The sequence below is a fragment of the Dipodomys spectabilis genome, unplaced genomic scaffold (genome assembly GCF_019054845.1).
Source record: "Dipodomys spectabilis isolate Male_0828 unplaced genomic scaffold, ASM1905484v1 ptg000207l, whole genome shotgun sequence".
Taxonomy (NCBI): domain Eukaryota; kingdom Metazoa; phylum Chordata; class Mammalia; order Rodentia; family Heteromyidae; genus Dipodomys; species Dipodomys spectabilis.
Genome location: NW_024870884.1, coordinates 5,454,786 through 5,478,874, shown reverse-complemented (window position 1 = coordinate 5,478,874; position 24,089 = coordinate 5,454,786). Strand labels below are relative to the sequence as shown.

Genomic DNA, 24,089 nt, shown 5'->3' with positions numbered 1-24,089 from the left:
AAGAGTGAAAGAAACCTATTATCTCCTCTTGAAATTATTGAAGATATTTTCTTATGCTGAAAATATGACTTGTCTCTCTTAGCTTTTTCTAGAACACTGGTTTTGTGAGATTTGTGCTATAGGTGTTGTCTGCCTTGGCAAGGAAATCAAATCCAAGTGTATCCTACTGTTTATTGAGTGCTAATGTATGCCGTGCACTTGTAATGAGAATTTTGCATACAATGTGTTTTATTTTTACTTTGTAATTAATTGATAAGTATGATGGTTAAATGAGTAGAATCATTCTTGTTTTCGGATGCTAATGAGCCCCTCCGCAAATGCTCTGTTATCTCGTTGCAAATACAGGATCTTATCACATTTTGGGGGAGTTGGAGCTTGAAGAGATTTGAATGTAATTTGGTAGAACATCTTGCATATAGTTGTTGCAATCGAGGTTAACTTTAGTTGAATGGGTGTCTTTTGTTCATGAGACAAAAACTGGACAGCTCCTTTGGCCTTTTTGAGGTATCATCTCATGAGAGTGGGGTTGTAGAGTATCCCAGCATTAGCAGCATGGAAAAACATTTGTCCTAACAGAGGAATGCTTCTTTTCTTCTAGTAAATCTGACTCTTCCCTGTTGTTTGAAACAATGCCGGTAACATCCAGCCAGCTATCCATGTAAATCTGAGACGTGTCCTTTTTGGGGGGAGGGGAGGTTTCCTTGATTCCTCCTGTTTTTTCCTCTTCATGCTTGCCATCCAATTCTTCAGTAAGTCTACTCAGATCTTCTGCGACATATATCTAGACACTATTTCTTCCTATCTTTTCTGTATTGCTCTGTTCCAGGCCACCTAGACCACAGTTACCACTTGGCTCCCATTGCCTCCTTCCTTTCTTCAACAAAAGCCATGTGCAAAGAGCAGCCAAAACAAACGCTGTGATGCTTAAAGCTAAATCATATTTCAAGATTATAGGCAAAGGTGAATAGTGTTTTAGTCCGCTTTGGGTTACTCTAACAAAATAGCTGAGATAATTAATTGATAAGGAAAAAAAAACCCCAGTTTCTTTCGGATTACAATGCTCAAGGTTCTCTGATAGCTAGGCCCCAATCTGGGGCCTGTTGAGAGGGAAGGTGTAATGGTGGGAATGCATGGTGGAAAAAGCTGCTCGCCTCATGGCTAGGGAGACAAGAGAGAAAATACAAGGCTAGCACAATGCTTTTCAGGACATGTGCTCCCCTATGACCCAGCAATCCCACTTTTGGGCATTTACCCTAATGTTTACAAACAAGCCCACACTAAAGCTACCAGCACAACTATGTTTATTGCAGCATTATTTACCATAGCTAAGATCTGGAACCAACCCAGATGCCCCTCAGTAGATGAATGGATCAAGAAAATGTGGTCTATATACACAATGGAATTCTATGCCTCCATCAGAAAGAATGACATTTCCCCATTTGTTAGGAAATGGAAAGGCTTGGAAAAAATTATATTAAGTGAAGTAAGCCAGGCCCAAAGAAACGTAGGTCCCATGGTTTCCCTTATTTGTAATATCTAGTATATGTATGAGTCAAGCGGAAAAGGTCAGATAATGTGATGTCAGGAAAATGAACCCTTAGATGTGTATTTTAATGTTTTTTTTTCTTTCATGCATGTGTTTCTAACACATTTATAAGATTATCTCTTTGTTGCTTTGTATGTCCCTCCTCCACAGTATAACCCCTGCTTTCACTATATTTGATGTCAGTATAACTTGTGGAGGAGATGGGGAAAAACCAGTTGTTTAAGGATACAGGTGGACCTGTTGCAACAATGAGAAGTACAAGTTGTCATGTCCAAAACGAGTTTTACAACGTTGGTGCGGGGGGGGGGGGGGGGTGGGGGAGGGGGGGGAAGGAGAAGGATTGGGATTAGGGGGGGAGGGGGGAGGCTAGGAAGGGATGTGAAGGATAAACAAAGGAGGAGGCTGCAATGCTTGGTAAGAAATGTACGCATTATCCTGCCCATGTAACTGTAACTCCTCTGTACAGTATGTTCACAAATAAAATTAAAAAAAAAAAAACAAAAAAACTCAAGGACCTTTCACAAGGACCCCTCCTAATGGCTTTATCACCTCTCAATAGTGTCATCCTAGTGATCAATTCTGAGTCACAGACATGTGGAGGACTTACCCAATCCACAGCATAGAGAATTCATGGAAGTGAGTACACAGAATGTTACATTTGCTACAGGTGGACCCGTTGCAACAATGAGATGTATACAAGTCGTTATGTTGAAAACGAACTTTACAACTTTGGTGGGGGGGGAATGATGGGGGGGGGGAGGATGGGATGGGATGGGAAGGGGAAACAAAGGAGGAGTCTACAATGCTTGATAAGAAATGTACTCATTATCTTGCCCATGTAAGTGTAACCCCTCTGTACAGTGTTTTCACAATAAAAAAATAAATAAATAAAGTTAATAAATTCTGCAAATAGCACAACATTACATTTGAAATTATTTACTGATAATCTGTTTATAATATATCTTTACCCTAGTTTTCTGGGTCTGTATACTCTGATCAGCTTTACAGGTACAATAACATTGTGATATTTCCTAGAGAAAAACAGAAGGATTAGCCTTTCCTCTAGCTTGGCTGATGAAATGTTTTTTCTTTCTTTCTTTTTTATAAATTGCTTATCATTGGTAATATCACATATATCTTTAGAGTGATGTCAAATTTCAGAAAATCTTTAGCAAATTTCCTTCACGTACAAATGGCAAGATTTAAGGTTCTGTTCAGATGCTTTCAGGAAGGCAATAATTTGAAAATTCTTTACTCCTTGAATGAATGACTCTCATTATTGAGGCATATTACATGTTGTTGTTACATTAATTGAAAGTAGCATTTTTATTAACATACAAGAAATTTAAACCATGCTTTTTTTGTTGTTGTTGTTGGTTTTGGGGCTTGAACTCTGGGCTTGGGCGTTGTCCTTGCCCTCTTCAGCTCAAGGCAAGTGCTCTACCGCTTAAGCCACAGCAACCCTTCTGGTTTTCTAGTGGTTTATTGGAGATAAGAGTCTCACAGACAGGGTTGGGGAGGAGATGGGAAGGGATGGGAAGGGGAAACAAAGGAGGAGGCAACAATGCTTGATAAAAAAATGCACTCATTACCTTGTCCATGTAATTGTAACCCCTCTGTATGGTATTTTCATAATTAAAAAAAAAAAAAAGAGTCTCACGGACTTTCCTGCCCGGGCTGGCTTTGAACCATGATCCTCAGATCTCAGCCTCCTGGGTAGCTAGGATTATAGGTGTGAGCCACCGGCACCCAGCTTCTTGTCCTATTTTTACGATGTGCTCTTATTCTATATAAATATTATTTTTCATTTTACTATATGATTAGCACACAATCTATAAGCTTGATCTTTGTTCTACTTAATACATATCACTTCTTATTGGTTAACCACTTTCTATGATCTGAATTTAGTGAGCTGCAATCTCCTCCTCCTCCTCCTCATTCTCCTTCTCCTCTTCTTCTTCTTCCTCCTCTTCTTCTTCTGCCGAATCCTGGGGTTTGAACTCAGGGCCTGGGCACTGTCCCTGAACTTCCTTTGCTCAAGGCTAGCACTCTCTCTTGAGTCACAGTGCTAATTCCAGCTTTTTCTTTTATGTGGTACTGAGGAATTGAACCCAGGGCTTCACACATGCTAGGGCAAGCACTCTATAAAGAAGTCACACTCCCAGCCCTGCGATTTACTTCTTGACAGCATAGTAATTTTTGTTGATTTCATCATTCAATTATAGAATTAATGTTGCCACTTTCCTCATATTTTTATTTTTTAATAACTTAAAGTTTTGATGACCAAAGAAGGTACCCTATGTCTAAATTCAAACCAGAAGTCATAATTTCTCACTTGTTGAACTAAAACATTCTAAAAGTCTGCCCAAATTATAGTTAAAATGGTATATTCAGAATTGATTGAGTAAAATGTTTGCATTTCATTTGCACTTTGGTTTTTTTATTCTAAGTCTTCAAAAGTATATTTTAGAGTTCTTAAAATGTCATTTAACTCATGGCAAGATTTGAGGAGCATTTTACACAGCTGATGTTTAGAAGAATTTCCCATAGACTAGCTTCTAGTTGCATACATATCAAACCTGTTTTCTTCTCCATTGCTTACATATTTCCAGATCCTGGTCCCAAAGATAACAGTCACTTTGCAATATGACCTTGAATCTGCCAACCTTTGTAGAATGATGTGGAGGATAGGAGGAGCTTTCAGGAAGATGGCTAGATTAAGATCTTGTGGTAAGTGTTCTCTCTCCCCTTTGAATCAATATTCTTTCTGAAGTACTTATTCATCCTCCTGTCTCCAAATATTTGTAGGATAAACTGATCAGCTATTGTCATTCTCCTATCAAAGTATTCAACACTAAATTTGTCATCATAGTCCTTTATGTTATTATGAGAAGTGGCTTTTCTAATTAGGTTAATGGCACAATTCCTCTTTTACATAATAACTTTCATATTCTTGCCCAATTTGTGCCAATTTCTGCTTATCTTCACTTCCTAGTTTTCCATATCCAAATATTCAAGAACTTGTATGCTCCTTCCTTTCAATTGTTCCATTGTTATTTCGTAGTCATTTTAAATGATTTCTCAATTTCCCAACTTCCTAATTAATCTCTCTATCCCGAATGACTTTCATTTCAAAATGTTGTTTGTAATACTGCCAAGTTACTTTGTCCAAAATACTGTTTTTATCACAACAGTCTCATGCCCAAAACCTGCAAGCCTTATTGCTATCAGAAACATTTTCATGAGAACTCTTACCAAATACAGAATGTAAAATTGCTACAGAACTAAAGCTCCTTCCATATCAATCAAATATGATTAATTAGTGGAATTGGTTGGAAAGCCAGTCTGCTGAATACGAGAGCAGGATGATATATATTGTCGGTCATAGAGCTTGAACTCTGGGCTTGGGCACTGTCCCTGAGCTCTTCAGCTCAAGGCTAGCACTCTACCGCTTGAGCCACAGCGCCACTTCCAATTTTCTAGTGGTTTATTGGAGATAAGAGTCTCACGGACTTTTCTGCCTGGGCTAGCTTTGAACCTTGATCCTCAAATCTCAGCCTCCTGAGGAGCTAGGATTACAGGCATGAGCCACCAGTGCCCAGCTATAAAATATTTTCTAAATAGATCACATCTTCAATTCTCAACCTCTTAAGCAAGGTTGTGAAAATTGAACCATCATGCCCACGGTCCCCATCATTTGTAATGAATTAACTTCTAGGCTTCTATGAAGTCTACCTAGCTATGTACTCTTGAGAAAATTAAGAAAATATCCAATTAAAATAGACAATGGTGGCGCACAACAGTAATCCTAGCTACTAAGGAGGTTGAGATTTGAGGAACTTTTAAGCTAGCCCCAGCAGGAAAGTCCATGATAGTCTTATTTCCAATTAACCATCAGAAACCTGGAAGTGGAGTAGTGGCTCAAAATGGTAGAGCACTAGCTGAGAGTAGAAAAGGTCAGCGCCAGCAACCAGAGCCCTGAGTTCAAGCCCCATTACTGACAAAAATAAATAAATAAACAAAAAAATGCTTCAAGTGGGGATTTTCCTTGTTTTGCCAGTCCTGGGGCCTGAACTCTGGTCCTGGGCACTGCTGACCCTGAGCTTCTTTTTGCTCCAGGTTAATGGTCTACCATTTGAGCCCCAGTGCCACTCTGGCATTTTTTTGTGATTAATAGGTGCTAAAAAGTCTCATGGATTTTCCTGCCTGGGCTGGTTTTGAATCCCAATCCTCAGATCTCAGCCTCCTGAGTAGCTAGGATTATAGGCATGAGCTACTGGCACCCAGCCAAGTAGAACCTTTTAAGTCTATCTTAATCACTACAAAAATAAAATGAAACAAGACAATAAATCTTATTCACAATCAGAAACGGCATGTAAATCTAAAGGAGAATGATGACAAATTCCAACTCTGACTTAAGAGAAGAGTGATTTTAAATGTGTAACAGGAGAACATGTAAGTATGCACGTGTGACTGGGTGTGTATGTGCCTGTGTATGTGTGTGTGTGTGTGTGTGTGTGTGTGTGTGTGTGAGAGAGAGAGAGAGAGAGAGAGAGAGAGAGAGTGATCTGCTACAGCTCACATGACAGAGGAAGCAGCCAGAAGGAAAAGGTAGTTTAGAATTAAATTAGATACAGGAAGATTTCCTGAAAGGTACTTTGGTTGTAGATACAATGCATTATAGCCACCATCTGAACCCCTAGAATGCCAGAGCCTCATCTTTTCATGAGAGACTCTTTGGGACAAAGAGCCCCCAAAGGGCTGGTGGAGAAAAACCGACTGAATCTTCCTAAATTTGGCTGTCCCTGATATTCTGGGTGGGAAACTAGGACCCAGGACTTAAAAGAATTTACAGTGAGGGCTGGGATGTAACTCAGTGGCAAAATGATTACAAGTACAATGTCCTCGGTTCAATCCTCAGTACCAAAAAGAGAAGAGCCAGAAGAAAAAAATGCAGTTAAAAAAAAACAAACAATAGCCAGGCGCCGGTGGCTCACGTCTGTAATCCTAGCTACTTAGGAGGCTGAAATCTGAGAATCGCGGTTCAAAGCCAGCCCGGGCAGGAAAGCCTGTGAAACTCTTATCTCCAATAAACCACCAGAAAGCCGGAAGTGGTGCTGTGGCTCAAGTGGTAGCGCGCTAGCCTTGAGCTGAAGAGCTGAGGGACAGTGCTCAGGCCCAGAGTTCAAGCCCCACGACTGACAAAAACAAAAAACAAAAAAAACCCAAAAAGCAAAAACCAAACAATCTCTCCCACGCGTACACACACGAAGAAAGTGTCACAATGCCCTGGTCTCAGATTTTTTTTTTCTTTGATGACTTTATTTTATTGTATCAATAAATATAACTTCTGGGTCTGCTTGGAGTCTGGGGTGGGGGGGGGAGAGGAGCAGATCGAGTTCTTGGCCACATTGAATTACATTTCTGGAGAGGGCCTTGTTTCAAGACTAGCCATGTTTCCTGTGGATCCAGGGCCGGCCGGGATGCTCATGTTGTAACCATGGGCAGTGCATCCAACACCCCTTTGCAGTTCAATTTCTAGTGGGGTCTTCAATTTCACTGTACTTGCACGTACTCTACAGGAGGAACTTTAGATTTACCTTTCCTTGTCAATGGGACTCCATGTATTACCAACTGTAGAGAATTTCATTCTTCTTGATTTTCTTTATTGTCCAGAAAAACAAGGATTCGCCACAGTAAGCGTACTTTATCTAAAATTTCAAGTTACTTTTAGGTTAGGTTGAATTTCTCAATTATGTTTTTAATCCAATCTGGTCTCACTAATTAGGCCATTTTTCCGAAAGGAAACTAACACCAAGTTCCACTCTGTTTCACATTTTCTCATTCTAATTTTGTTTTTATTTTAAGATTTTTGTCCAACACTTGTAGCTTGGATGAGCTTACTCATAATCGTTTGATCATGGTTATAGTTTCAGAAAGAGCTCCGATTACTTCCCTAGTTATAAACGTTGCCAGTTACTTAATCGTCTGTAATTACAGACATTTAAATGTGAAAAACCAGTGGCCCCCCCCCCCCTCCGCCCCCTTTCCCCTTTCCCATTTGCAGGAGACAGACTAAAAGAGATTTATGTAGAGGGACAAAAATCTATTTTATTTTCTATGGAAATAAAATGTTACAGATAGCTTTTTGCTTAACTCTCTTTAGTTTTCCTCCTCCAACTCTGTGAAGAAAGTCCTAACTACAGCCCTGAAATTCTTGATACTTGTTTAATTTCCCAATTAAGTAGGGTTAAACAAGGTTTTAAGTAGTTAGTGAGTATCTCTAGCATTAACCAATTAGAAAAGGTGGGGTAAGTTTGGGCAAGAAAAGAGAAAGATCAGAAACTGAAGCCAACCAATCTGAGATTTTTGTAAAAATAAAATTTAATTAGAAATAAGCATGAAGAATAAGGAAGTCGTGTGTATGTGTGTGTGTGTGAGAGAGAGAGAGAGGGAGGGAGAGGGAGAGAGAAAGAGAAAGAAAGAAGATGTTTGTGTGACGTATGATAAAGTTCACATTTCCTTAGTCATGAAACTAAGCAGAGAAATATGGTTAAAGGCTGAGAGGAAAAATAAGTGAACCACATTATTTTCAAATAACACCTAATAAGCAACATTAATTTATCATTGGGGAAAAAGTTAATTCTTAAACTGGGGAATAAAAATTAACAGTTTGAAAAAAATCACAATGAAAATAAGTACATATTATAAACCAAACTTTCAGTGTTATTTTTATCTCCTGTGATTAAAAAAATTACAATCTTTGTGCTTCGAACAAGAAATAGTTTTCATGACCTAAATCTGAAATGTGTTTGCTAAGGAATTTACCTTATTAGTTAAGGCTTTGATTACACTCTTTCTTCTTTGAATATTGATTTTAAGTAAAAAAAAAAGGGAAATTTATTTTAATAAAATAACTAAGAAATGTAGATGAGAAACAGACATCCCTCAATTTGCATTTAATTTGTATTTGCAACTTCACATCTTCCAAACTATGAATGCCTGTTATGTCCTTAAAAACAATTTCATGTCTAGTTAAACATTTTTAAACGACCGAGTGATAGAGAATTTCAGTAATTGAGAACACTATGATTTAACTACTCAGCATGGAAAATCATTTTCCTTGGGCACAGAGGTGGAGTTTTAAGAAAACCTCCACCAGAGGGCACTGTGACGTGACGCCAGATGACTCCAGCACCCATTCTTTCCACAGTCAGCTCTGGATTCAATGTCTCAGATTAGGAGTCCTTTTCCTGAATTAAAAATTGCTACTTTGTAAAACTCAAGATATGTGAATATCGTGTATGGTAAATATTTTCTCTTTGACTAAAAATGAGTATAGGCCATTCAGTCTTTCATTTGAGACCTAGGTTCTATCTCAAATGACAGGAAAATTGGTAGGATGCAGAATCTGAGGAAAGTTAATAGGTCAGAATTATAGAAAGCTTATATAGAGAGAATTATAGAAGGCTTAGAAAACAGCAATACTACTAAGTTAAGCAATCAAAATCCCAACATAAAATAATAAATGAACCTACGTATTGTTTTCATAATGAAACATATTTATAAATCACATATTTAAATGGTATCACATCACATGTTATCTATTATTTATGGTACTATAGCTAGCTAACTAGACAGTAGATAAAGAAATAAATCTTATTAAATATAGAAATAGAACCAAAATTTAAATTGTACAGCAGTTTAAAACTCATTTTCCTTATCTTCATAAAACTTTTTTTTAAAAAAAGGGCTTTCCAAAGGGATACTCTAAAGACAAAGAAGGAGATTTGGCACCAATTTATATTTTTTAAAAATCCCTTGTCTTAAATTTCAATCTCACTAGTATATTTTCAGGTCATTTTTGCAGATAAAATATTTTAATATTTTAGTAGATTTAAATCAATATAAAAGTAATTACAGTCTTGGCAGTTGCTATGTGTCTTTGTGAGACTTGCCTTGTTATTTTGAAAACTAACAGAGCTTGAAAATCCAAGAGAGCTACACTGAATAGACAGTTTCATTAAAATTGAAAAATAACAGGAATAGTACTTATAGATATAGAATGTATGATTCCAGTGACTGTTTATATAACAAATCTATTTCCCATAAAGCAACTCTTCAGCTCATTATAGTTTTGCCAACAATGTCATTTAGGTCAAACCTCGCCGGATGGTACATACTACCGTTCCATCCAGTATCGGTACTTTTAATAGTTTAGTAATTTATAGTTGAAACAAAATAATGTAACTAGAGTACAAATCTGACATTTTTCTCAACCTGTATTTTATATTAGAAAATCAATGGCATCAAAATTTCATACAAATGCAAAGCACTGGCTTAGAGAAGTGTGCTAAATTTTCTGATGGTTTACACCTGGATAGAATCATTAAACTTGTTAGTAATTAAAATGCCAATTCATTACTCTCCTGGGAGAATCAAGACTGACTGTTTTAATTTGAATATCTTTTGAGCTCACATTTACAAATTGTGTGTCAGTAATTTAAAAACTAGATTTAAAAATAAAAAATAAAAAATTGTGTAACTTGCTTCAACATTACAAAATTAAATATTGTCATGCAAAATTGACTAATTTTAAACAACCAGATACAGAAACAACACAATCATACTATATCAATATTTTCTTCTGTGTTTTCATCTAGTATCTGTTTTCTTTTCTTTTCTTTTGTGATATGGGGATTGGACCCAAAGCCTTGCATCTGCTATGTACATGCTCTAAATAGACCAATAGACTCCAGTTCTTTGTGCACAATCTATCTAACTAAAACTTTTAAATTATGAGATTGTTTAAAATTTTTAGAAAAGTTGTAATCAAGTGATTTGCTATCCATTTAAAAAGCAAAACTTCAGACATCTGTGTTAACAATGGGTCAATTTTGTCACATTCTTCTGGCTCATGCCTTTACTCCTAGTTACTCAGGAGGTTAAGAACTGGAAGATCAAACGTCAAAGCCAGCCTGGGCTGTAGGGAACTCTGGACCATCTATTAATATTACACTTTTGTTATTTTTCATAGAGATTCGGAGATCATAGTGGAGAATTTCATTGTATTTAAAAATGCACATGTAAGAATGACAAAGAATGTGGCATTCACCTAAAATTTGTTCACAATGCTTATGCTCAACTTATTATCAGTAATGTTAGAAGCACTAGGTATTATTTTGGCAACAAACTTAAACTAATATTTCTATATGATCACCGGCCTATAAGATATTTCACTGTTTAGTCCAACAAGGTCATTTATAAGTCTAGGATACAATTCAGAGGCATGTGTTATATTTGAGTTTTCCTTCAGTCCCTTTCAGTTTACAAGATCATCTCAGTCTTGAAGCCAAAACATGTTGTCAGCGGTCGGTGGGGAGCAGATGAATGGAGAGAGGAAGGATAGTTGAATGCAGTCAGAATACTCAATGTACATCTGTGAAAATGGAAGCACTTAAGGGCATGGGTAGGTTTGGAAGAGATGGGTAAATCAATGGAGGAGGTGACATGGATCAAAATGTACTGTATTCATAAACTAATGTGTGGAACTGAAACCCTTTTGGACAACTTCTTAAATAAAAGCAAAATTAAAAATAGAGTTATGCAGTCTTGTTTTTATGGACCTTAACCTGGAAGTTATTTTGTAGAATATTCATCTTTGACTTTCTCTGATGTTTTTCATGATTTATGCATTTTTGACACATATACCACAGTAACAATGCTGTGTTCTTCTTATTGTAGTGTATTAGGAGGATCCAGTGATCATTTGCACAATTACTTGTACTATTAATGTTTATTCCTTGGATAAGATGATATCTGCCAAATTTCTCCATTTACTAATAAGCTGTTAATAATTTTATGGGAATACATGTTATGACTATATAAATACTCAGATCCTTACCAAAGATACAAGTTTAACATTCTTTGTTCTTCCCTTCTTAAATCAATTATTGTGATAATAACTAAATCATATTTGAAGTTTATTACTGTGATTCTGTTAATTGTAATTCTACTGACGTATCCTCCTTCCCCTCCATATGTTTATATTTTTTAGCTCATGTATTTATGAGTAGTTCCACATGCACATATATTACTTAAATGTTACAATCTTTTACTGTTATGATGTATTTTGATATTCAAATTTGCAAATAAGAGAACTTTCAAGTTGGATCCGGTGCCTTTTGGACAGGACTTGATCATTCTTTGCATTACTCTACTTTCTGACACAACATATTCCACACCCATCTAATTAGTTTCCTTCCCCAAACCCAAAGTTATTCATATCTTAAGGAGCCATAGTTTCTTGTATTGTACAATGGAATTTTTTAAAATAAGAGCGAGGTGGTAAGTATATTCATTACATTGGATGACACTTATTATTTTATTTTACTCTATTCTGGCAAGAGCAGTTAATATTAGATCTGCTCTCTTGACAAATGTTTAAGTGTGCATAGTTTTTCTATATATGCTACACAGAAGATCACAACAGCTTATATATCTTGCTGGACTGAAACTTCAGGGTCCACCTTATGTCAAGTTCATATTATCCTCTGATTCAGCCTTTCTCCTCTGTGATTCCATGAATGTTATTATTTTAGATCTCTCACATATGCAAGTTCATGCAGGCTTTGTCTTATATAATTAGCACATTCCCCTTAACACAACATCCTCATGTTGTGCAGAATATAAAACTTTCTCCTATTAATTTTAATAATATTGTTTTTGTTGTTGTTGTAATTATTTGGTGATGCTAAGGTTTGAACTCAGTGCCCTGCTCTTGCCAGGCAAACATTCTGCCTCTTGAGTCATTCTTTTCTTTTCTTTTATTGTCGGTCATGGGGCTTGAACTCTGGGCCTGGGCGCTGTCCCTCAGCTCTTCAGCTCAAGGAGAGCGCTCTACCACTGGAGCTACAGCGCCACTTCCGGTTTTTTGGTGGTTTATTGGAGATAGGAGTCTCACGGTCTCTCCTGCCCGGGCTGGCTTTAAACCGCGATCCTCAGATCTCAGCTTCCTGAGTAGCTAGGATTATAGGCGTGAGCCACCAGCGCCCGGCTCTTTTATTTTTTTAATTTAGTTATTTTATAAATAGGCTCTTGCATTCTTTCTTTGGTTGGTCTCAGACTATAATTCTTCAATTGATTCCAATCTATGTCTGTACCTGAAATTAGAGGTGTCTACCTCCATGCCTAGCTTGTTTGTTGAGGTGGAGTTTTGCTTACTTTTTGCACCTGGCTTTGAACCCAGATTCTCCCAATCTCTGCTAAAAATAGCTGAGATTATAGGCATGCGACACCATATGCATCACAAGAACTTCTTTCTTTTTACTGGACAAATACTCTTTCACTATGTGTATGCACCACATACTTCTTACCCATTCATCTGTTATTTCCACATCTCAACTGTCGTGAATTAGGCTACAATAAACATAGGTGTGCTTATGCATCTTTGAGTTTCTGATTTAAATTATTTTGGCTGGATATCCAGAACTTGGATAGATAGTAGATGCATTTTTGTAGCTTTTTTTTCCCCCCAGGGCTGAGGACCGAACCCAGGGCCTTGCGCGGGCCGGGTGGGCGCCCTTCCTCTGGGCTAAACCCTCAGCCCCAGTAGATGCATTTTTAATTTTCCAGCTACTTCCATAAAATTTTCCTCATGGATTTGATTTGCATTTCCTAATAATTAGTGAGCTTGAGCACTTTTTTATGTACTTATTTGTATGACATCTTTGGAGAAATGGCTTGGATTAGACTTCTGTTGCTACAAAAGCATCACAATTACCAGTAATTGACTGTAATAGGCAGTGGTCCAGTGCTGTAAGTGATCAATTAGGACTTCCAAAGTAGAGCTCATGGTTCTGATATATAACTGCCTTCTCAGAAGACAAAGTACTCCATTACATGTATCTATCTATCTATCTATCTATCTATCTATCTATCTATCTATCTATCTATCTATCTATCTATCTATCTATCTATCTATCTATCTATCACCTGTCTTGTCTTCTAGCTCAGATTGCAAAAGGGATCTAAAGAGATCAGAAAGATTTTTTCAATAGGAAGACATATTTTTCATATCTTTAAGATGCATTCAAATGTATGCTGAAAAAAATTAAGGTTAAAAATGGACTTAGTCCCATAAAATTAGGGTCTAAAAATACTAATGCTTGTGACCCACAGTTTGTAAGGCTCTAGAAATAAAATTGTAAACCAGTTTTGTAACAGATGCTAATGTAAATGATGCTTACATGCATTGATAAAACATTTTGTCTTCCTTCTACTAGCATATTCCATAATTATACTGTGACTTAAATAGTTTATATATAGAGATGAATGTGGAACAGGAGAAAAGTAATCATACATTAGCATTCAGAGTAAGGGATTCAAACATCTAATTGTTTAAGCCCAAAGAATATTCAATGTTTCCAAGTAGGTGTTCAAAATTGTTATTATTTTTGTTAAGTCATGTTGGTCCTTTGAAAAATTATAAAATGTTTTCAATTAATTTACATGCATGCTCCTGTGAAAAGAATAAAGAACTAGGATGAACATGATCACAAACATTTTTACTCTTCTTTTATACTACATGCATGCAAAAATCATGACTTATGCTATCTGAGGAGAGTTGTAGATACAGATAGATATTTCTAGTTTTCTTGATTGGAAAGATGCTCTATGTGAGCATGAATGAAAATATGTGTGTGTGTGTGTGTGTGTGTGTGAGTGTGTGTGTGTGTGTGTGTGTGTGTGTGTGTTTGTGTGCGTGAGTGAGAGAGTTGACAATAACTAGCTATTGCTATCAACTCTCTCAGAACTCACGTGATGTGATTGACACATGACTGGCCATTTGAGGCAATGCTCTGATAGGTAACTGCTACTCCAGCAATGCTCATTGGACTGGCTTTACAAGAAAGGCTACATAGGTAATTGTTTGCATTATGGGTCAAAATCTTTCCATCCAATCATACATTTGGGATAATCTTAGTCTCTCCATCTTTTTCATTACACTTCTTGTGTGGTTTCCTGAGGCTTGTTTCTTCGTGGCACAGTTTGATTTTTCCTGCAGTGTCATTTCCACTCTACTATTTTACAGTCCTTTAAGATCATCATTTTTCTTTAGAAAATCAGTTCTATTTTCATTTTATTCTATTTTTTATGTTTATATGTCAGAGTGTCCTCTTTAATTTCCTTGCATATTCAAAGCATATATATTTTAAAATTCTTTCTTTAAATATTTGTTTTTAGTGAATCTAGTCATTATTTTATTCTTCCTTCCTCCCTTCCTGAATGCCTCCCTCCTGCTTCCCTTTTCCTTCCCTTCCCATTCCTTTTGCCCTTCCCTTCCTTTTTCCTTTTCCCCTTCCTTTCCTTTCTTTTTTTTCCCCTTCCCTTCCTCTCCTTTGACACTCCCTCTCTTAATGACTCCTTCCTTGTTCTTTCTTTTCTCTCATTGTTCTTCTGTATTCCTGTTTTTTTTTCTTATCTTTAATTTAGTTTTGTTTTTTCTAGTTTTAGTATAGGTCACAAGACAGGAACCATCTTCTCACTCAGAAGTTTTAAAAGATTTTGCAACAAAGTAGTATGGAGGTTCCTCAAAAGACTCCACATAGAGCTCCCTAGGACCCAGCAATCCCACTTTTGGACATTTACCTGAATGATCACAAACAAGACCATAGTAAAGCTACCAGCAAAACTATGTTTATTGCAGCATTATTTACCATAGCTAAGATATGGAACCAACCCAGATGCCCCTCAGTAGATGAATGGATCAAGAAAATGTGGTATATATACCAATGGAATTCTATGCCTCCATCAGAAAGAATGACATTGCCCCATTTGTTAGGAAATGGAAAGACTTGGAAAAAATTATATTAAGTGAAGTAAGCCAGGCCCAAAGAAACATAGGTCCCATGGTTTCCCTTATTTGAAATAAGTAGAAAAGGTCAAAAGCTATGTACATATGTCCAGATAAGGTGATGTTAAGTGAATTGAACCCCAAGATAGGAACACAGTGATTTTTCTTTCTTGCTATTATTTCTAGCCTATTTATAAGGTCCCACGTGATTTTTCTGGTTGCTCTGTATGTCCTTCCTCCACAGTATAACCCCTGTTTTCACTGTATTTGATGTTTGTATAATTTGGGGAGCGGAAGGGGAAAAACAAATTGTTTAAATAGAGATACAGATTGACCCATTGCAACAATGAGATGTACAAGGCACTATGTCTAAAAACCAACTTTACAATTTAGGCGGGGGGCGGGGGTGGGAGTGGAGGTGGGTGGGGGTAGGGGGTGGGATGTAGTCATGGAGATGGGAGGGAAGGGATGGTAGGGGAAAAACAAAGGAGGAGGCAACAATGCTTGATAAGAAATGTACTCATTACCTTGCTCGTGTGATTGTAACCCCTCTGTACAGTATTTTCACAATAAAAAACTTATTTTTTTAAAAAAAGGTTTTGTGACAAAAACAGATGGAAGTCTCTCAAAACCTGCAGTTTAATCTTTGTTCCCAGATGACTCCTGCCCTACTGGAAAAGAACAGGTCAGAAATAACAGGTGCCATTTGGAGAAGCCGTTTCTCATCAATTTATTGGTCTTGTATCAGCAGTGAGAGAGCCAGTCCTATGCCAAGTATCTTCTGGCTTTTCTATTCCCCAAAGCTGAACAAAAACAGGAGGGAAAAATCTTTAGATTTTTCTCTCATGTATAACCTGCTACTTGATATTAGATGGTGAGCTTGGTTCTCCACATACCCTTTCAATCAAAATAGATTTATGTGCAATGGTTGCTCTTTGGAGTTTACAGCATAGGCCCAACCTTCCTTAATTTAACTTGGAAGTCAAAGAAAGTAGTTTTGTAAACAAGCCCATATGTCACTACCTTTCCAAGAAGGCCATTATATGTTTCGTAATTCCTTTTCCTAAGACTTGGGAAAGCAATGATCAAACTTAATGGTTGGCTTAAGATACAGGAAATCAGGACCTTATTAATACTTCCTAAAACATTGAGGCATTTAGAAATAAATTATATATTGGAATTATTTTTCTCCATTAGTAAGTGTAACCAAAAGGTGATTTATTTAACCTAATGACTTTCTGTAAAATTAGCAAAGTGTTTTTAAAAGTCTATTTATAAAATGAAAAGTAATTGATGAGTTTTTCATTTGGCAATTTTGCTGAACTTTTTATTATGAATTGGAAATCAATTTCCAAGCACTTAGAAAAAAAAGGCCTAGGGTAGAAATGAGCTTTTTTTTGTGTGTGTCCAAAAAGTTTAATCAAATTTGTTTCTACAAAACAGTGACAAGTTGTTAGAAATTGTAAAGCAAATACATGCATTAATACTTTTCATTAGGTAAACTTTCTGTGACTTTTCACATTGAATTGATAAAAACAAATTTATTTTAAACTTAGTTGTTTGAAACTTTTTCAGCTAAGTGTCTACTTTGTGGACATTTTGACAGTTTGATTGGTCAGCTCGACTTGATATAGTGGTAGCCTGCTTTCTGACCCCTTCAGCAATTATAACAAGCGGAAATGTGTATATACATATGTGAATACATACACACCCAAATCCTGAACTTTGTCTCATGTTTAAAGAACAATATCTTTAACAAAAAATGGTTTTATTTTATACTTTTTAAAAATGAATGGTGGTTGCTTTTCACAGCTAATTTAGAACTCTTCTAATTTAAACTTAGCTGATTGATGGTTTTCCAGTGAATTGACTACTTTGGGGACGGAAAAAAAAGAGAGCTTGATTGGTTGCCATAACTCTGTGTAGCCCTAACCTGCCTCCTGACCCTGACTTTGGAAATTAAAACACCTACACAAATCATCATATTCAGGGACACAAATACACACCCAAATTCTGACCTTTGCTTCATGTCAAAAATAATAATCTCTTATGGAAAGTCATGACGATTTTTATTGCAAACAAGTAGACGGATTTCATTCCAATTCCACTTTAGGAAGAACTTTCCTATGCTCAAACTAAGTAAAATTCCCTTCAGTGCATTGGATAGTTTCATAGGCAAGTTATGAAAATGGCTTTGGTTGTTTATAGTACCACGTCGAACCACACTGACTGGAATCTCCTCCTGGGTCATCACAGTTGAGCCTGCATTACTCATGACACTGTATTCTCTTATGATCCCCAATGTGTAGTTTTGCTCAAAATAATTAGCCTTTTCCCTGGTATATTAGGTTCTGATGCTAGAATCATGTCTGCCTTTAGGTCCTCACCACCGTCTCAGTTTGAATCTAGATATGTGGTGGTAACTCGTCTAAATTCCATGTTTTCGCTTGTTTGTTCCACTTTTTCTAGCACTGGGGCTTGAACTCAAGGTCTGGCCACTGTCCCTTGGCTTTCTCACTCAAGGCTGGCACTCTACCACTTGAGTCACAACTTTATTTTTGGCTTTTTGATGGTTACTTGGAGATCAGAGTCTCACAAACTTTCCTTCTGGGGCTGGTTTTGAACCATAATCCTAAAATGTCAGTCTTCTGAATAGCTAGGATTTCAGGTGTGAGACACTAGTACTTGGCTCCAAATAGTTTTAAAGATTCGTCTCAATCCTCAACTCTGAGAACAAATTTTACTTTTTGCTTTTATATTCCACAGTGATTCCTCATGTTTTCTTTTTAGCTTAAGCTTTGTTACTGATTCTCTGAATATTTAATTTTATCTTTTCAAATACGTTGGTATTAGGTACTCATTATACTCCTCTAATGCTTCTCAACAGTCATGAAGCATAATACTGCACAGCTAATAATTTTAGGTTGCTAAGCAAAAGTACCAAAATTTTGCTTAATTTTCTCTAATTATGACACTATATTACTGCCTCTAATAAAACTTGGTTTGTAAAGTTAAATCATTGCTGATCTTTATTTTCTTGTATAGGCCGTTAAATATTCAAATTATATTAAAAATTAAAGTAAGCTGGGTGCTGGTGATTCTCACCTGTAATCCTAGCTACTTTGGAGGCTGAAATCTGAGGATCACAGTTTGAAGCCAACTCCAGTAGGAAAGTCTTTGAGACACTTATCTCCAATTAACCACCAGAAAAATGGAAGTGATGCTGTGGCTCAAAGTGGTAGAGAACTTGCCTTGAGCAAAAAGAACTCAGGGATAGAACCCAGGCTCTGAGTTCAAGTCCCACAACTGACAAAAACCAAAACCAAAAACCAAAAAAAAAACACAAAACCCACTAAAGTAGTTTCAAAGCATTGATGTTCCAATAGTCGGAGAAATGATGTACTTGTTTCAACCATTAAGAATTAGTGAGCTATATGAATGTAAAAATATGAAATTGTATCTAGATCAGAGGCAAGGTGTTCCATTTTGTGCATGTACATAAGGGTCGGGTTTCTCTCCCCATATAGACATGATGTTAGAATCTGAAATGTCTTGAAACTTGTTGTGGGGTCTGTAGGCTCGTGTGTTCTTATCGGCTTTTATTTCTGTTTTTTTTTTTAATTTTTCTTGAAATTTTGTAGGGGGTTAGTAAGGAAAATGAAGTGTTAAAAGCTGTTGTCAGGTCATAGTTAAGAGCTCGGTACTACTACCCATTGTGCTTTTTATTTATTTTTTTAAAGAATAATGACCTTTTCCCTACAATACGAGCTTGAAAAATATCCTGTATTATTTGGGCTATCTGTATATAAAATTCTGATTGAGTATAAGGAAAGAAGTAGAATGCCAAATAACCCTAGGAGAAAGAAATCTCATTTTGACCTGTTAGGAAGTTTGGATTTTATTCCAAGCTTCACTGCATAAATGTTTACTAATCATCTGTGGAGAGAGTGGGCACAAAAATGAATTCTGCTAATTTCTATAATATGGATTCCTTATTTCAGTGACTCTAAGTTAATGTTATTTAAAATACAGAAGAGATAAGACATATAGCTTGAGTGATACATATAGTTTGAGAGAAGAAAAAACAAAACCAAGCATAATGTGACTGTAAAGGCCAGAGTAGTTTCTAATTTTACATATAGTTTTATTTAGTTCATTTTTCATGTGTGCATTAATTTCAAGAATTCTTCATAAAAAGTTAAGAATCATTTTGAATTTAAAATGAACTATCAACTAAAAATGATAGAAACAGCTCTGCTTAGGAAAATACTGAGAAATTCTCTCTTGGGAAGAGCCCCTTTCTTTCCCATCCCCTTTTCCTTTCCCTCCCTCCCTCCCTCTCTCCCTCCTTCCCTCCCTCACTCTCTTTCCTTCCTTCCTTCCTTCCTTCCTTCCTTCCTTCCTTCCTTCCTTCCTTCCTTCCTTCCTTCCTCCCTTCATTCCTTCCCTCCCTCCCTCCCTCCCTCTCTTTCTTTCTCTTTCTCTCTCTTTTCCTTCTCATCATGTACTTGCTTGACTTTTTCACTTAAAACGAATACTCTGCCAATTGAGCCATCTATAGCTCCACTTCTGGCCTTTTGCTGGTTAATTGGAAAAAAAGCTCTCTAGGGTTTGTTTTCCTGAGCTGGCTTCAAAGTGAGATTCTCAGATCTCAGATTTCTCAGTAGCTAGGATTATAGGATTGAGCCTGGTACTTGACTTTTTTTTAAAAAAAGAATTATTTTCTACAATCTTAGTTTACCTTCATGTTCAGATCTATGACTCCTCTAGGATTCATCGTTGCTTGTATGTGAGTTGAGTGTCTGGATTAATTATTTTCATTATGGAATAGTCTGTTCACTGTTAATCACTAAGAAAGATCACTTTTTCCTTTTGAGATACATTGTCATATTTACCATGAGCTGGGTATCTGTGTAAGTATGAATATGTTTCTGCTCACTTCTAGTCTCTTCCAGAGACCTAGTGTTTATTGCACTGTAATTAATCACAGAAGTCTTGAAGCATCATAATATAAACCCTCTAATTTTACTCTTCAAGATTAGCAATACTTTATTTTATGCAAATTCTTTATACATTTAAAAATTAGGTTGTCAAGAATGTTTAATTTTGTTAAATACTGTTTTACAGCTTTTCACACATACACACATATACACACATACCTTATACATTTGCAAATGGACATTTTATGTTTTTAATGCCATTGTAAATGTTGCCCTTTTGTTTTACTTTCTAATGGCTTCTGGCTAGTATGCAAACAAATCATTTTGCCTATTATCTACTTGTTCAATGATCTTGCAAAATTCTTTTCTAAGTATTAATAATGTTTCCGCACATCCTTCCCATTCTACATATATATATTCATGTCAAATGTGAAAAGTGAGAGTTGTAAGTTTTACTTTTCCCTTTTTATACTCCCAGTATGTTTTGTGTCACTTTAATAGACTTGGGTAAGTCTGGCTGGTGTCTATTAAATAGAAATACCAGCAGCAGACATCCTCATTCTGGGAATTCTGCAGAGGAAAGACTCCAATATTTGACCAGTGACTTAATGTTTGATGTAGGTGTTTGTAGATACTATTAATTTTTAATCATATTAAGGAATTTTCTTTCGATTCCAGATTTACTAATGGATTTTTTAATGACTGGGTGTTAGATTTATGAAATGATTGTTCTGCTTCTAATGAGAAAATTATATGATTTCTCATCATTATTCTAGTAGTGTGGTAAGTTGCATTGATTGACTCTCAAATATTAAGCAAGGCTTGCCTTGAAATAAACTTAAATTTGTTCATAGTGTGTTAACTATTTAAATACTATTGGATTTGAGCTGTTAATATCACACTTATATCCTTCTCAGGCTTTGCCATTACAGATATGTTGATCATTTTCTCTATTGTGAAGGTGAAATAAAATTTATTTTGTATTTTTCATATATGTGAAATAAATTATATATACATAATTTTGAGGAGTGTGAGAACATGAGCCTAGCTAAGTAACTGTTTAGAGGAATGAGAGGTAGAGGAGAGAGCAAAGAAAGATGGGCCATGAATAATTTTGAAATATATTGTCACTATGTGTGAAGATAACATGAAAAACCTCAGTGAAAACTGTTGATCAATGGGTAGGGGAGAAAACAATGGAGTTATTCTGATCAAAATATTATATATTCATTGGCGAGACAAAGGACAAGAGGGGAACCAATGCAACAGTGATATATACAAGACAGTATGTTGGAAACGATCTGTAGAATTTGAGGGGAGGTTGGGGGAGGGAATGTAGGAGAAAATTGAGGGTAGGGGTAGCAAGGTTCACAAGAAATGTACTCAATACCTTACTTACCTAACTGAAACCCCTCTGGTATATCACGTTGACAATAAAAAATATTATATATTCATGTCTGAAATCGTGTGATGAAACTTTGGTGCAATTAATATATACTAAAAACAAGTGACAGGAAAGTAAAAATTAAAATTTAAAATTAACTTAATATTTTGAAATATTTTCCACAAGAAAATTTCCAAGCCCAGATTGTTTCATTTTTAGTACAAAACATAAAATAAATCTCAGATGACCTTTTGTTATTATGAAATGAACTTTTCTCTCAGTGGTTATATTCTTAGCACTGCAATATTTGTCTAATATATATAAAAGCACTACCACTTTGATTGCCATTAACACATATATTTTCCCATATGTTTAGCTTGCATTTGTGTCCTTTTAATTAAATTATGTTTCTTGTGAGCATCGTTTAGTTTAATCATACAGCTGACAATCTAATGACCTTTGCCTTTTATGTTGGTTGTTTTGCCTGATCCGGTAATTGGTATGGTTAGGCTTACATTTCTATTTAATGTGATAATTTAGGTGGTTGGGTTTAAATTTATAGTATTGCTCTTTGTTATTTTGTACCATGTATCCTTGGTTTTCTTTCCTTTAAGTATATTGTTATTTCATCTTTTCACTTGCTTATTAACTGTAAGGTTTTGGTGATTCATTCTTAACTCATTCTTGTCTACATGATGCTATACTACTTCATGAACAGATACTTAGGATAACCCTTGCTCTTCCTTTGGGTATTTGTACTGAATTGTTTTATATTTTAGTTTTTTACTCAGATTATAAATTCAACAGTACATTGGCTTTATCTCTATAATTATGTTATTATTTAACATTTATTTTATATTGCCTTACAAGTTTCAGGTGCTCTCATTCCTTAGTGTAGAAACAAACTTCTATCTGGTATCATTTTTCTCTACTTGATTTGTTCCTTTTAACATGTCTTACAGTGTGGGTCTGCTGCTGACAAACTTTTAAACTTTGTGCATCTAGAAAAGTATTCTTGTCACCTGAATTTCAAAAGAAGTCTTCAATGCATATAGAATTGTAGGTTGCTGTTTACTTCCTTTCATTGTTCCCCAGTGTGCTGGCTTACAACAAGACTACATCTCTCATCTTTGTTCATTTGTGTGGAGCACAGATGCTATGCTTTTAGATCCTGATTGCTCTTAAGGTATGTCTTTATGACTGGCTTGTGGCAACTTGACAAGGCTGTATGATGGTTTCATTTTATTTGGGTGTCAAATTTGGGAGTAGGCCTCTTGGATCTGTGAGTTAATAATTTTCATAGATCTGGATGAGACTTGTTTACCATTTCTCCATGTACTTTTATTCCCCCCACCCCCACTCCTTTTCTCTCTTGGGAGTCCAATGCCTGGAAGGGAAATTGTGAGTTCTGGGCTTTCTTCTATGTACAGACCATTCCCTGATATCTTCCTCTGGGTCTTGGCTGCTTTGGCATATCAATATTCTAATTTTGTAGTCTCAGTAAATTACCAGAAGTTCTCCTGGCTTCTCTGCTGTGAAGGGGTAAACGTTTGTGGTTCTCAAACTCAACAAACAAATGCTCCCAATAGGTAAAACAACACACCAATAGTAGGCTTCCTCCAAAGTTTTCAGACAAAGAACAAAGGGCAAACCGATACAAAGGGCAACAGTGATACATACAGGATAATACGTTGGGAATGACCTGTATAACTTGGGGAGCTAGGGGGAGGGAAAGTGGGAGAAAAATGAGGGAAGGGGTAACAAGTTTGACAAGAAATGTACTCAATACCGATGTACCCAACTATAAACCCTCTGTACATCATGTTGACAATAAAATTAAACAACAACAACAACAACAAAGTTTTCACATTTCTGAGATGGCAGGCTCTAAAGTCCAAGAAGCCTCAGGCAACCTACAAAACTTTCACATGGATTTTTAAAATAGCTTTCAGTTTTCTCTTTTTTTTTCTTGATTAGAGCATGCTCTGTTATGAGATACGCCATGAGAACTGGAAACAGATGGGCCAGAATGATTATTTTTTGAATGAAGCATTCTTCACATTTGAAAAATATGAAATTATTTGTAAATTTTATGCTTTATTGTTAACATATTTCCACTGTTTTGAAAAGCGAAATGTTGTGTGTTTACTGTACATTTAGGGAGTATAAATAGCCTCACAACTGCTTTAGAATCCAAACTGTGTTCAACTGACACTCTAAGCCCCTTCAAGCTGCTCCTATTATGAAGTCACTATTTCTCTATCAGTGTCTCTCTTCTCTCCCTGGCTCTCTCTCGCTCTCTCGCTCTCTCTCTCTCTCTCTCCCCCCCCCCCCACACACACACACACTCACACACAAATTCAA

The 24,089-nt window shown here is 36.2% G+C and overlaps 1 protein-coding gene across 1 annotated transcript in view; it reads right to left on the bottom strand.

The window, feature by feature from the left end:
* The window catches only part of Cabcoco1 (ciliary associated calcium binding coiled-coil 1), a 101,138-nt gene that overhangs the window by 26,231 nt on the left and 50,818 nt on the right, over positions 1–24,089 (bottom strand). The gene's annotated exons all lie outside the window — the stretch shown is intronic.